The sequence below is a fragment of the Hipposideros armiger genome, unplaced genomic scaffold, assembly GCF_001890085.2.
Source record: "Hipposideros armiger isolate ML-2016 unplaced genomic scaffold, ASM189008v1 scaffold_856, whole genome shotgun sequence".
NCBI classification, from domain to species: Eukaryota; Metazoa; Chordata; class Mammalia; order Chiroptera; family Hipposideridae; genus Hipposideros; species Hipposideros armiger.
This window is the reverse complement of record NW_017732206.1, coordinates 569,626-581,880: the sequence shown is the minus strand read 5'-3', so window position 1 is coordinate 581,880 and position 12,255 is coordinate 569,626. Positions and strand designations below refer to the sequence as shown.

At 39.7% G+C, this 12,255-nt stretch overlaps 1 protein-coding gene across 5 annotated transcripts in view; it reads right to left on the bottom strand.

The window, feature by feature from the left end:
- Positions 1–11,268: 11,268 nt before the first annotated feature.
- The window catches only part of CCNT2 (cyclin T2), a 43,342-nt gene continuing 42,355 nt past the window's right edge, over positions 11,269–12,255 (bottom strand). For all 5 annotated transcript variants that reach the window (XM_019629451.1, XM_019629452.1, XM_019629453.1 and 2 more), the window contains one exon: positions 11,269–12,255. This exon is cut by the window's right edge. The gene's annotated coding sequence lies outside the window, so the exon portion shown is untranslated.

Sequence of the window (12,255 nt, the reverse complement as noted above, 5' to 3'; positions counted from 1 at the left end):
AGTGGGGGAGTATTTGAGGAAGCAGAAAAGCCCCAGAAAGTTGCTTCTTTTCTCCTGTTCTGATGCCCCCCTGGTATCCATGGAATAAAACGCTGGGTAAAATGTTAGAACTGTAAGGAACTTCAGAGATTACCCACTTGTGTGGTTTTCAATCTTTTCTTAGCCAGGCATTCTCTGCTTATATGAAAACTTAATTCAAAAAGTAAAACATAAAAGTGGAGACATGATTCTGTTTAACATGTGTGTGGGGGTGGGTGGGTGGGTTGGTGGGTGGGAAGAGCTAAAGAGTAGGGTACGGGTGTTGAAGCCCACCCACCTAGCCTCTAGGATGATACAGAACAGCCTAAAATCTATCCACCTAGTGAGACTCAACATATATAGAAACGTTACGGGATGAGGAAGGCCTGAGGCCCCAGTACAATTTCTTGCCTTTCGAGGAGCATGCTTTCTTACTCCTAGATGAAAAATTGCAATGCCCCAGCTTTCAACAAGCGTATCTGGTGTCCAGGGGGTTCATTCTGTCTCCCCCTCTCCCTTGGGGAATTAGGAGTGGGAACAGTGTTGGGGAATTGGGGAAGGGAAACAGACAAGTTGCTGTCCTTTTGTTCTTCAGTCTAGTTGTGGAGGATGTCACTTCACTGGCCCATGTTGGTATTATGATCATTGCACTCTTCCCGGGTGAGGCAGATCAGTCGTCAGCCATGGGATGGCCGCTCACAGTGGCTCACGGCAGCTCACGCCAGCTGCCGGCCACTCACGGTAGCTTACATCAGCCCACTGCAGCCCCACTGCAGCCTATGCCATCGCTGGCAACTCATGGCAGCCCAGCTCCAGGTCAAGCTGTTGTTCACTGTCTTAACTGTAGAGGGTGCAGTGTCACTGGCCTATGTGGGATCCGAACTGGCGGCCCTGCTGCTCAGAGCTCACGCTTCCAAGCCAACTCTTAACCAACGAGCCCCTTGGCTGGCCCCATTCTGTCTTTCTGAATGAATCTCAGAACCCACAGGTCTCCCTGTCTCTCTCCCTCTCCCAGTACATGTGTATCAGCCTGTCCTGGTTGATTTCAGGGGATCATGGAGGCCAGGGCAGGAACACAAACTCCAAGGGTGCAGTTTTGGGCATCCCTCGATGCAGAGACACCATAGGTGTTCCAGTATTGATTTTGTGGGCAGAGCCCCAGGCACAGAACTGCCCCTTCGTCCCCCCCTCAAAAACCATAGATAGGACCTGAGGGTTTTAGAAATATCATGTGGACCAGTACTGTTAGTTTGGGAGATTGGTCTTAGTTCTTAAAACTACTGTAGTTGCTTTGTTCTGAACTGAACAACTGTCTATTAATTGATCCATAGAAATTACTTGCAGTTGACATTTTTTTCAAGTTTTCATTACTCATGAGATTTAAAGAGAAAGGGTAGTCTTTTTTTATGGCTCTTTTGAACCATTGCTTCATAAACTAAGCAACACATAACTCATATCACAGATAGCTAATTCATAGGGTTGTTGTGAAGATTAAGTGAAATGGTGTATGCAAATTGCTTAGTGGACTATAGGTTACATAATTAGAGCTCCACAGTCAATAACTGTTAGGGAGAATACTAATACACCATACCTAATTTGTGTCATATACAAGCATATAATTATCTCCTGAAAATCTATGGCAGAGACCCTAAGGACTCTAGAATCTCACCTGATATCTATGACAATACTCCTTGGAGTGTGGATAGTCAGAAATAAAAGAGTTAAGGCATTTCTAAAGAGTCAGAAGTAGAGATGATGAAGTATAGACCAGGAACAAGGATTGACTAGAACAGAAATGAATTTCAGGGAGCAGTAAGGAGCATGGGTGGGGGTATTCCTATGGGCAGGCTGCAAGTTCTGGGAAGACAGGCCAAGGAGTTTAGCTTTGTTTCAACAGGCAGTGAGGAGCAGGTGTCTGGAAAATATTAGGGGTAGAGAATGCCGTGAATAAAAAAGTCTTTGGGAAGGCAGGTCAGACGGCAATGCATTGAAAGACCTCGAATAGAGGCTGCCTGAGACTAGAAGGCCATGCGGGAACCCAGAGCTTGGACTTCGATGGTGGTGGAGGCAGTGGGACTGTAATAAGGGTTCCAGAACATTTTAGGGGACGGTGAATCAGGACTTGGTGATGGAGGATGATAGGATTTTATGGTTTTGAGTCTGGAAATGGAAGTAATTATAATAGAAGGTCGTGAAAGAGGAATAGGGGAGGAAGTTGAAGAGAGTCCCCTTCCTCTAAGGAAGGATTTGAAGCTATTGTATTGGACTCAGGAAAGCAATTAAGGTGGGAGGTGTGTATTTGAAAATCATAAGGCTGGTAGCTATAGTCATGAAAAAAACTAGAGGGCTGAGGATAATGTTTTTTAAAATGCTCATGGGAGAAGATAACAATATGCATACAGTATCAAGTCTAGCACATAACTGGAAAAAAAGGGAGGGAGGACAGGAGGGCAGGAGAGAAAGGAGGAGGGACGGGAGTTGCCCCAAGGTAGAAGAACCAAAAGAACAGTTTCTCCTGTCTAGGCAGAGATGGTTTTCGGAAGGAGGGGATAGTGAATACTTCAAATGCTACAGAGATGACAAGGACGATGAGCTCATTAAATTTCGTAACGAGGAGGTCATGGTTAATTTTAAGAGGACAATTTCTATATAAAGAAGAGTGGGCCAAATGGTTAAGGATTTAAGATAATGAATGTTGAAAAAAAGTCACTGTATTTGGCTATGTTAGGGAAATTTGGCAGGAATAGAAGAAACAGGGTGGCAGCTGGACATGGTGGCCAGATTAAGGAAAGTTGGTTTGGAGAGATGACTGCATATTTTTGAAGGCAGGAGAAAGAGCCTCAAGGAAGAGAGAGGTTTATATTTCACAATGATTTATCATCACTTTATTTTAAAACTATTTTATTTCCACTTTTCACCTGGATTATTCTTGGTGGTCATTTGCTTCCAAAATTATCCAAAGATAGCCAGTTTAACCAAAAGAATGCCGTTGGAATAGGTCATTGCGGGTAACTATTGACTGATTCAGTAGTTCATTGACTGGTTCATTGGCAACAAAACCACAACTGTACTAATTGAGCAACTGCCTCCCTTTACTTTATGCTCTTCCAAGAATGCCCCAAATGGGATTATTTCAATTAAGCACCAAAGCACATCTAAATGTCTCCTTCTTAACGGCTTTTCAATTCTGGATTGCAATGCCTTGAAAATTTAAAAGTAAGTTGAATTTTAATTAAAAGTGCATTAAGCTGTACATCTAAGTGTGAATTTTACTTGTGTATAAACTGTACCCCAAATTGAACAAAACCACAATGGAGAAATAGGGCCTACTTTTTAATCATAATATCTACTATTTTTTGAACTACTATGTGCCAGACACTGTTTAAAAGTGGTACATACATTATTTAATTCCCCTGAGTTATTGTTATTCCTATTTTACTGATAAGGAAAGAGTATGAATCACTTGCTTAAGATCACAGTTGAAAACTGGAGCCTGCACTCAACCTTTTTGACTGGCAGAGGTTGTACTTTCATCTGAAAGTTGGCACTTTAAAAGTCAAGTAGATCTAGTTGGCAGTCACATTATTGGGTGTTGCTTCTAACGTGTTTTTCCCCTTTTAGGGACCAGCATGAGCGACCTTCTGCAGTTCAGCTCCTGAAACACCCCTTCTTGAAGAGAAGTCACTGAACATACATCAAGACTTTCAAGACTTCCCACTTTCATTATAGATATTGACAGTGCTTCAGTATGGGGATGATGGTGAAGGGACCCCTTGTTTTCCTACTGGAAAGCCAATCTAACCCAATTTAACCAGATCCTGCAGTGTCAGTAACTGAAAAGTTTGTTGCATACTAGTCTCCTCAAGCCTCAGGCATCATTACTCATATATGTGAGAACATTTTCTTAAACAATAACAAAGAAACCTATGCCAGTGTTTACAGTTTTGACTATCCAGGAACTATAGTCTCTATTGCTTATACGATATTTCTTTTTATTTTTGCCCTGTCAATTTTAATGTCATTAGTTTAAAATAAATTGTAAAAACAACACAAAAATATATTTTCTTGTTTGGTAGGTAAAGACGCTTATCTAATTTTTACAAAGGAGATTTGAGAAAGGTGAGAAGTTAAAAGGAGTAGAGAGAGATGCTAGATTATGTACTTTGGCGGCAGTCTTAAACTTGAAGATGACAGGCGCTTCAAGGTTAATAGGAAGAGCTATGAGCCTGGGCATTTCATTATTGGAGGATCCCCAAACGCCTCAGAAGTCTCCACCTACAAGCTGAGCTATTCAAGGTGGCTTCATAAAGCTCAGTTTGTTTTCCCTGTAATTTATAGCTACGAGTTGAGGTCTTCACTTATTTGCAGAGTGAATTAGGTCATTACCACGTCTAGAACTAGCGAAACCTAAGCCAGTTGGTAGGTAGCCAAAATCTAGATCAGGTAAGGAGAGCGTGGGTAAGCATATAAATGTTTTCAGGGCACTTTGCTCACTTTATCTGAATGGAGGACATCCCCAGATGTCCCTTTCATTTCCAGAACATTGGTAAACCTCACAAAAATGAACACGGACAAGGTGTCAAAATTATTACAAGCCCTTGTTTTAAGTTGGTGGGTGAAGCCTTTTTGATAAGATTTCCATTGCTGTCGACTCCATGCATCTACATTTCATTGGCCCCTATTGTTTTAAGCTATATCTATATATAGATTTTTAAAAAACTGGGTGCTATCATTTCATGATGGTACAACTCCGAGCTGATTTTAGGTATATTCTAACACCAGTTGTCAGGCTTTGTTAAAATCAAACTGCTGCTTCAAGCTTTTGAAAAATAAATGTGAAAGGCAGTCCAGCTGACGTAGAACACATTCTACTTATGTTTAGATGGGTCTTTGTGGGTATATCTTCCACCTTTCTCTCCAATTTGTACAGTTCTTTTCTCATATTTGATAGGAATTTAAGAGGTATGTCCCTTATTTTACTTACAGGCATACCTCATTTTATTGCAACCCACAGATGTTGCATTTTTAATAAATTGAAGGCAAGACCCTCCATCAGCAAAAAGATTATGACTCAATTTATTTGTGGTGCCGTACAGCCAAACCTGCAATATCTCCAAAGTATGCCTGCATTGGATATCAACACAAATAACCCGAAACATTTTCTTAAAGAAGGGCTTTTTTGTTTTTTTACATTTTAATTGGGATCTTCAGCATTTTAAAAAATCTAAAAAGTTATATCTGATTTTGGAACAATTAACTATTTACATTCAAGCCAATTAACCTTATGGGGTAAGGGCAAGGAAAAGGATACCATGTATACAAATCACAGTAATGAACACACGACTTTGGTGTGAACAAACCTAGCCCTCTTCAATTTTTCATCCTACCCCCCTTCTATTGATAAAGGATTCTGAACAGTTCGGAATATTAAAAAGAACCTTAAACACTTTAGTTTCAATAGGCAATCCTTGGTCCTAAGAGCTTGCTGTTGTTTTGCTGATCGCTGTATTTAGGTATGCCAGATTGGAATTATGCTCTTATTGTTTGTCACCCCCTTTATAGCTTCCTTAGGAGGAAGAGGGTCTGGAAGGAGGGTGAGAGCAGACAGGTGGGGGCTGGGAGGGCTAGCGTTCATGGAGCTCTTAATAGGAAAAATGCACATCATTTAATTCTGGTTGCTGTTTGGGTTGGTAGTATTATTTTCATTTTATTAATGAACAATAGGGCCCAGAGCTACGTAAGGTTCTGAAAGCCATCCAACTGGTGGGTGGGAGTTGGGACTGCCACCCAGATTTGTGTGACTTTAGCACCCTTTCCCTGCTGCCTCCCAGATTCATAGTTTTATAAATAAAATCCGTTACATCATTAGGTCTTACTCAAACAAAACTCCACTGAGATACTGATAAATTCACCAGTCGAGCTAGTGATTTTGGTTAATGGTGGGAACAGCTTTTCATTTTCCACTTAGCAGTACTGCCTTCCCCTCTGTGACCACCTCCCTTTTCACCAAGCGCAGCGCCAGGTTTTCCCATTCACAGGTGGCTTTCATCACATACTCCATCTTCCTGTATGCTCTGGGACCCAAGCTCAACCAAAGGAAATTAAACTCCACGAGTCAACTTCTAAAAGTGGTACCAACGCTACAGCATCTTAACTTTAATCTACTTTATCCCTCACCCTGTGGGCCATGCCCAGGGGCCGAATGAGTTGCCATAGCACAGAGTGAGCTCTTGAGTGTGGGATTGGGGTGTGTGCAGTATTCCAGTTCCTTGTTTTATCCAGTCCCTCCTGCCTGACAACTACAACAATCCATAGGGTAGTGAGTAGCTCCAAGATAAAAACTCAATCTGCTCCATGAGCAACCAAGAACCTCTATCACCTACCACACTTGATTCCTCATGCTCGCTGCACCTACAAGTATTCAGTCTAAAGTCAGCTATGTAAGGTAAAAACTTGCATTTAGAAGGGCTTTCCAGGTGATGTCAGCTTTAAAGGACCCGGTGAAGGCAGTCTGCATCTTCAGTGGTAATCAACAAAGTTAACACGAAGAGAGAGTAGCTTTGTGTATGGATCGTACTGTGAAAAGTTGCAATAGAATACACTTCCGAGGAAAGACTACAACTTTGTCCTATTGCCCTGACTACTCAAACTTTCCTTTTTCTTTTGAGTGAAAAACCATGGCTGAATTCATCCCCAAAGCAGTTGCTCCTATAGGTTATGACTTGAAAAACTAAAAACTGATCTCGGGTATATGCCTGGACATTTGTAAGGTCTAAATAAGCCTCTTAATTTCATGGCAATATTATAAAAACCTCATTATGGGGTTCCTACATTGCTTTGAGAGGTTGAGGGAGGGAACAGGCAGGTCATGCTGTATAGTTAAAACAAAAGTGTACACTTTTTTTTCATTATATTGAAAAAACAATGGAGCAGGATGAATTACGAAGTGGAATTACTAAATTTAAGTAGAATTATCAACTCTGTAACGTTCCTAAATAAAACTATGTGCTAATAAAATAACTTTACTGGTGTTATCAACATATGAAGACAAATCTTTTGACATGACTTCAAAATATTTTACATTTATTCTTAAACTGTATTTTAGCAGAAGTAACTTTTCTATCCTAGTTCTATTTTATGAAAGCCATTGCAAGACTTCCATTTTCTTTGAAGTGGAAGGTGCAGGGAAATGGGTGGGGGAGGGGAAGAGGCCTGGAGAAGAGCAGCAATAGTAAAAGCTGATGATGAAATATTTTTTCATAGCTAATTCCCCTTCTAGACAATTGCAATTACTCTGCTTTCCATGGTGGTGATACAAGAGGTTAAACAAGAAATTCCCAAAGTATGAATTCAGAGTGAACATTTCAATTCTAGCAACAGTAGGCATAGAGTGTTTAATATATCCTCTTAATATATCCTCACTCCAGTTTAATGCACCTGGATCAGTCTTCATCATTCCCTCTAATATCCAAAATATATACCTCTATTAGGCTGCTTTTCTGAGCATCCAAGCCTTAAACCTCACGACCCTATGAATTGGTACTATTACCAACATTTTGTAGGGAAAGAAATCAAGGCACAAAGTAATTCACCCAAAATCACCAGCTACTAAGTGGTGGGGCCAAGATTTGGATGTGGACAATCTGATCTCAGAGGCCACACTCCTTAATGATGTATGAAGTCACTCAGACATAGTAACTTATATTACAGACCTTATTTCCCACATTTCCCAGGGCCTAAAGTTTTTTCTGCTTCACATTAACAAGACATGTTAGAGCCTTGGATTTACGTTGTCAATATACAAATTTTATTCATTCCTTGTAATAGATACTGAATTGAAATTTCAATGACTAATGGAATTCATGCCATATACACATTCTGATTTTGGATTTCCTATCAGCAAACATCCTATTCAATAGTCCTTGGGGGTTTCGAGTATATTCAGAAAATGAAATCTCAGTAATTGCTGACAACAAACGAGTACGTATTAAGTTTTTCAAACCAAGTGAAACTGCTTGAAAAACACCCTTTAAAAATAAGAATGTACTCATTAATTAACAGGCAAATAAAATTAAAGCAACCACTAAACAGGTTTTAAGTGAGGGTTCCTCCCAGAACTTGGAAATAAATTAGATAGCCCTCAGAATTTACTTTTGAGATTAAGGGATCACAGTGAACAGGTTAAGTTACATTTATAAGAACAAAATTACTCTTAGCCACACAACCTTCAATGTATCTTGCTTACCTAAAAACCTGTCAGGCAGAGCAGACACTGGTAAATTATACAGAACATAAAAAGGAGTCACAGGAACAAAAGCTGGCTGTGCCCAACTACATTGCAGAATAAAAAATGGATGCATGGTACCAGACCAAAACACTTCGAGCATTCCAGACCCACTGGCAAGGTTACTGCTGTCAAGATGTTTCAGAGGCAAACCTCTCTTACAAAATAACCACTCCTGATTACTGGGTTTACATGTCAGCTTACAGTGATCAAATGTCAGGTACTAACGTAGCTGTGAATTCTCTAACATATTGGTATAGTAACTTGGCACCTGGGGCAGCCAGGGAGTGTGCTGCTCTCCCAATGTAAAAATCTGTCTGAATTAACCTACCATAAACAGATGGCCACGAGATCAGCATAGATGATCCTGTGAGCTCATTAATACAAGGTTCCCTGAGTGTGGGATCTGTTGATGCTTCAACTGGGTAAAGAAAGTTGAGTGATTCCTCCTGCCTCCTAACAAAGCCTCTTGAGTGAGAAACTGCTGAATCAAAAATTCTTTGTAACAGGAGCTCTCAAATTTTCCACATCTTAAAAATTGCCTAGGAATTTCAGCATGGTAGTATGTGTGAAACAATTACTTTTTGTTTAGATACAATTTGAGAATGGTGAGGTATCTTGGGAATAAAACCATCTTCCATTCCAGATATTATCATGTTAAAAAAATCCTTATTTTCATAATAAATGCAAAAGCCTAAAATACCTAACCAACTAAGTATACTTAAGGAGTACATTAGTCATGCATATATAAGCAGTGGTTTATTTTTAAGATTTGTTAAAGAATAAAACCCAGCAATTTAATATTATAACAAGGCCGGTCGAGTGGCTCAGTTGGTTAAGAGCTCACTCAAGAGTGCGAGCTCTGAGCAACAGGGTCGCCAGTTCAATTCCCAGCCTGAGTTGAGCTGCTGCTAAATTGCCAACAGGTTGGCAGGATGGCTCAGCTAAAAAAAAAAAACAAACAAACATGTGCTTAAAATTCTTTAAAAGACATGCAGTAAAAAAAAAAAGGTTACAGGGCCCGCTGAGTGGCGCGTTAAGAACTGGCTTGGGATGCCAGAGGGCCCCGGTTTGGATCCCACATATGAGGGCCAGTGACACTGCTCTCTACAGCTAAGATGCTGAACAACAGCTTGACCTGGAGCTGGGCTGCCGTGGGTCACCGGCAACGGCATAGGCTGCAGTCCCCTGCTGCAGTGGGTTGCCATGGGCTACTGTGTGTAGCCGGCAGCCAGCGTGAGCGGCCATCCAGAAGCCGGCGACTGATCTGCCTCACCCAGGAAGAGCGCAATGATGGTGCCAGCTTGGGCCAGTGAAGCAACATCCTCCACAACTAGGCTGAAGAACAAACGAACAACTTGTCTGTTCCCCTTCCCGCTATTCCCCAATAAAATCTAAAAAAAAAAAATTTATATTTGGTGACCTAAAGTAGGTCTCAAGTAGTCATTTCTTTAGTTTCAAAGGGGTAAGACAGGACAAAAATTAAGGTAGGCTACTGACAGGAGAAAAATTCTCAGATGCTCTAAATTAAATTAATAGCAGGCCAGAGGTTGGGTGAGAGACAGGGGAAATCAATCCATTAACAGAGCCTTGGTCTGAAACAAGACTGCTCACATGCTTGACTGTACGCTGAAACTCTGAATTAACTTCCAGGTGGCTGTTTCGGTGACTATTGAAAGAGCTGATCACCAGATGACACCTCATCCAGTTTACACGTGAACATTCCAGACTGTGGCCCACAACCAATCCAAAAGGAGCAAATACCTTTTCAGCTTATGCGCCTATCCCAGAGCGGTCCCCTGCTTCACCTGCCCCACCCCTTTTATCCAGAGCCAATGTAAATTCTTTCAAAACAACTTTCATCTTTCTTCCCCAAACTCATTGTATAAAACAGCCCCGTCAATCCCTGGGCAGCAGACACGTCTGTCTTCTCCACCTGATCCTGCGGCTGATGGTTTAATCTGCATGCCACAGGTCTGGTCCTTCCTCTGGCTAGCATTTTGCTCAGTAAACCCTCTTTCAGAAAAACTGTTGGCCTTGAAGGTTTTATAAACATAATTGTAATCTGTTGGTACAGTAATGTAAGCAACTCTTCATGAAATTCTGCATGAAACCATGTATCACGGTAGAAACTTTGACTCTTAAGAACTCTAACCAGAATGAACTGCATACTCAGAGAAAGAGCAAGTGCATCTTAAATACATTCAAAGATAAACCCAGGGCTGATCAAATAACTTTTCAGTATTTAGATACCTGCAACAACAAATGAACCTCAGGTTAAACAAGAAAAAGGATCTAGGACATTTTGCAAAGCCTTAACCAATAAAAGATGCTACTGCCAGTTTTGTAAAGTAGGCTTCCAAGAATGTTTCTATGAAAAGATATTCCTTTGCTTTGGTTCTGAAAATATATTTTAAGGTAGCTAAGGCAAATATTTAGGGGGCACAGCTCAATACTGGAAAATTAGCTGAAAGAGGTAGAAGTAAAGCCTTTCTATGCAATGTGCTTCTGTATAAAGGTAACAGTTCTAAGACCTAGGGAAAAACACAACTAAAAAATGAACCACTCTTTTATAGGCTGTTTAAAAGATAATGCTTTTTAATATTTCAAATATTTAAAAAAATCTCATCAAAAATGTATCACCTTAACAGTACTTTGCACATGTGGAATTTCATACCTAAATCTGATGATACTATTTTGGTTTACTTATGGCTACTTACAAGAAGACTCAGTAATAATGTCCATTCACTAGTCTTTTTCTTTGGTTGAGCCTATTGGGACCAGGCTGATGAACTATTTTATGCAAATGAGATGGCTGAAGCAAATTCATGGTAATATAAATTATAAGTGTTTTCATTTAATGGAAATGAAAGTTATAAGGACTTCCATATTTATCCCCATTGTGGTTTTGGAAGCTAATATCCTGCTCAGAGGTTAAAGAGTTTGAATAGCTCACACAAATCCTGTAAAAATTACAACTGGCTGCCCTTTAATAAATAAAGTCATTGTAAAGATTTACATTTACAGAGTGAAAAGTGAATACATAGCATTTCAAATTCAATTTTGGAAGTACTAATAAGTACTGACTCATAACAATATACACTAGCTACCTTTTTAACTGTCCATCATTAGCACCAATGAAGATTCAACAAAATTACCTTTATTCCCACATCTCAAAACAATCCTGCAAATTCTTTGTGAAGTTTAAGTATAGTCACAGACCTTAAATATTCACATTGTTTTCTATGTCATACTGAAAATAAGTTCACTACTTTTCTGGGTATTCTTTACAAAATCTTATTAAAATTCCTGGTATTATCATCCCCAATTATACAGTAGCACAACAACCCTATGTAGTTTCACATGATTGCTCCTTAGAGATTTCACATCTAAATTACCAAGAACAAAACCCTTCCCTCCCTAATTTTTGCATTCAGCGTAATTCTACACTAGTCCTTGGATTATGTACCACTGTCAAAGTATAACTGTATCAAAATTATGATGTTTGTGGATACAATAATATGCCATACAGAACAACAAAGTTACAAGTAATGACAAAGATTACTAAAGTTATGCAAGACAAGAACAAATGTTAGGACATGCTAGCTAAGCAATGTCCCTAGAAAGAGGCTCCTAGTGTTCTAAATTCAAATAACATTGACAAAATAATAAACAATTAAAAAATTATAAAGCTACTGACAAATTAGGTCATAAAAGCAGAGCACGAGTTTAAACTCTAATATTTACAACAGCAACATACTTGAGTAAAATACAATTGTGCACGTATCAGTGGCTTTTTAACAAAAATAATTCATATACATAGAGGAAAAATTAAGACAGCTTTTCAGTTCAACAGATGTTGAATTCAACCCATCTCAAAGATACTCAACAGCTCAAACATTTACCACAGAATAAATTCAACTCGCTGATAAACCAGAGCCATGTTACTGGTG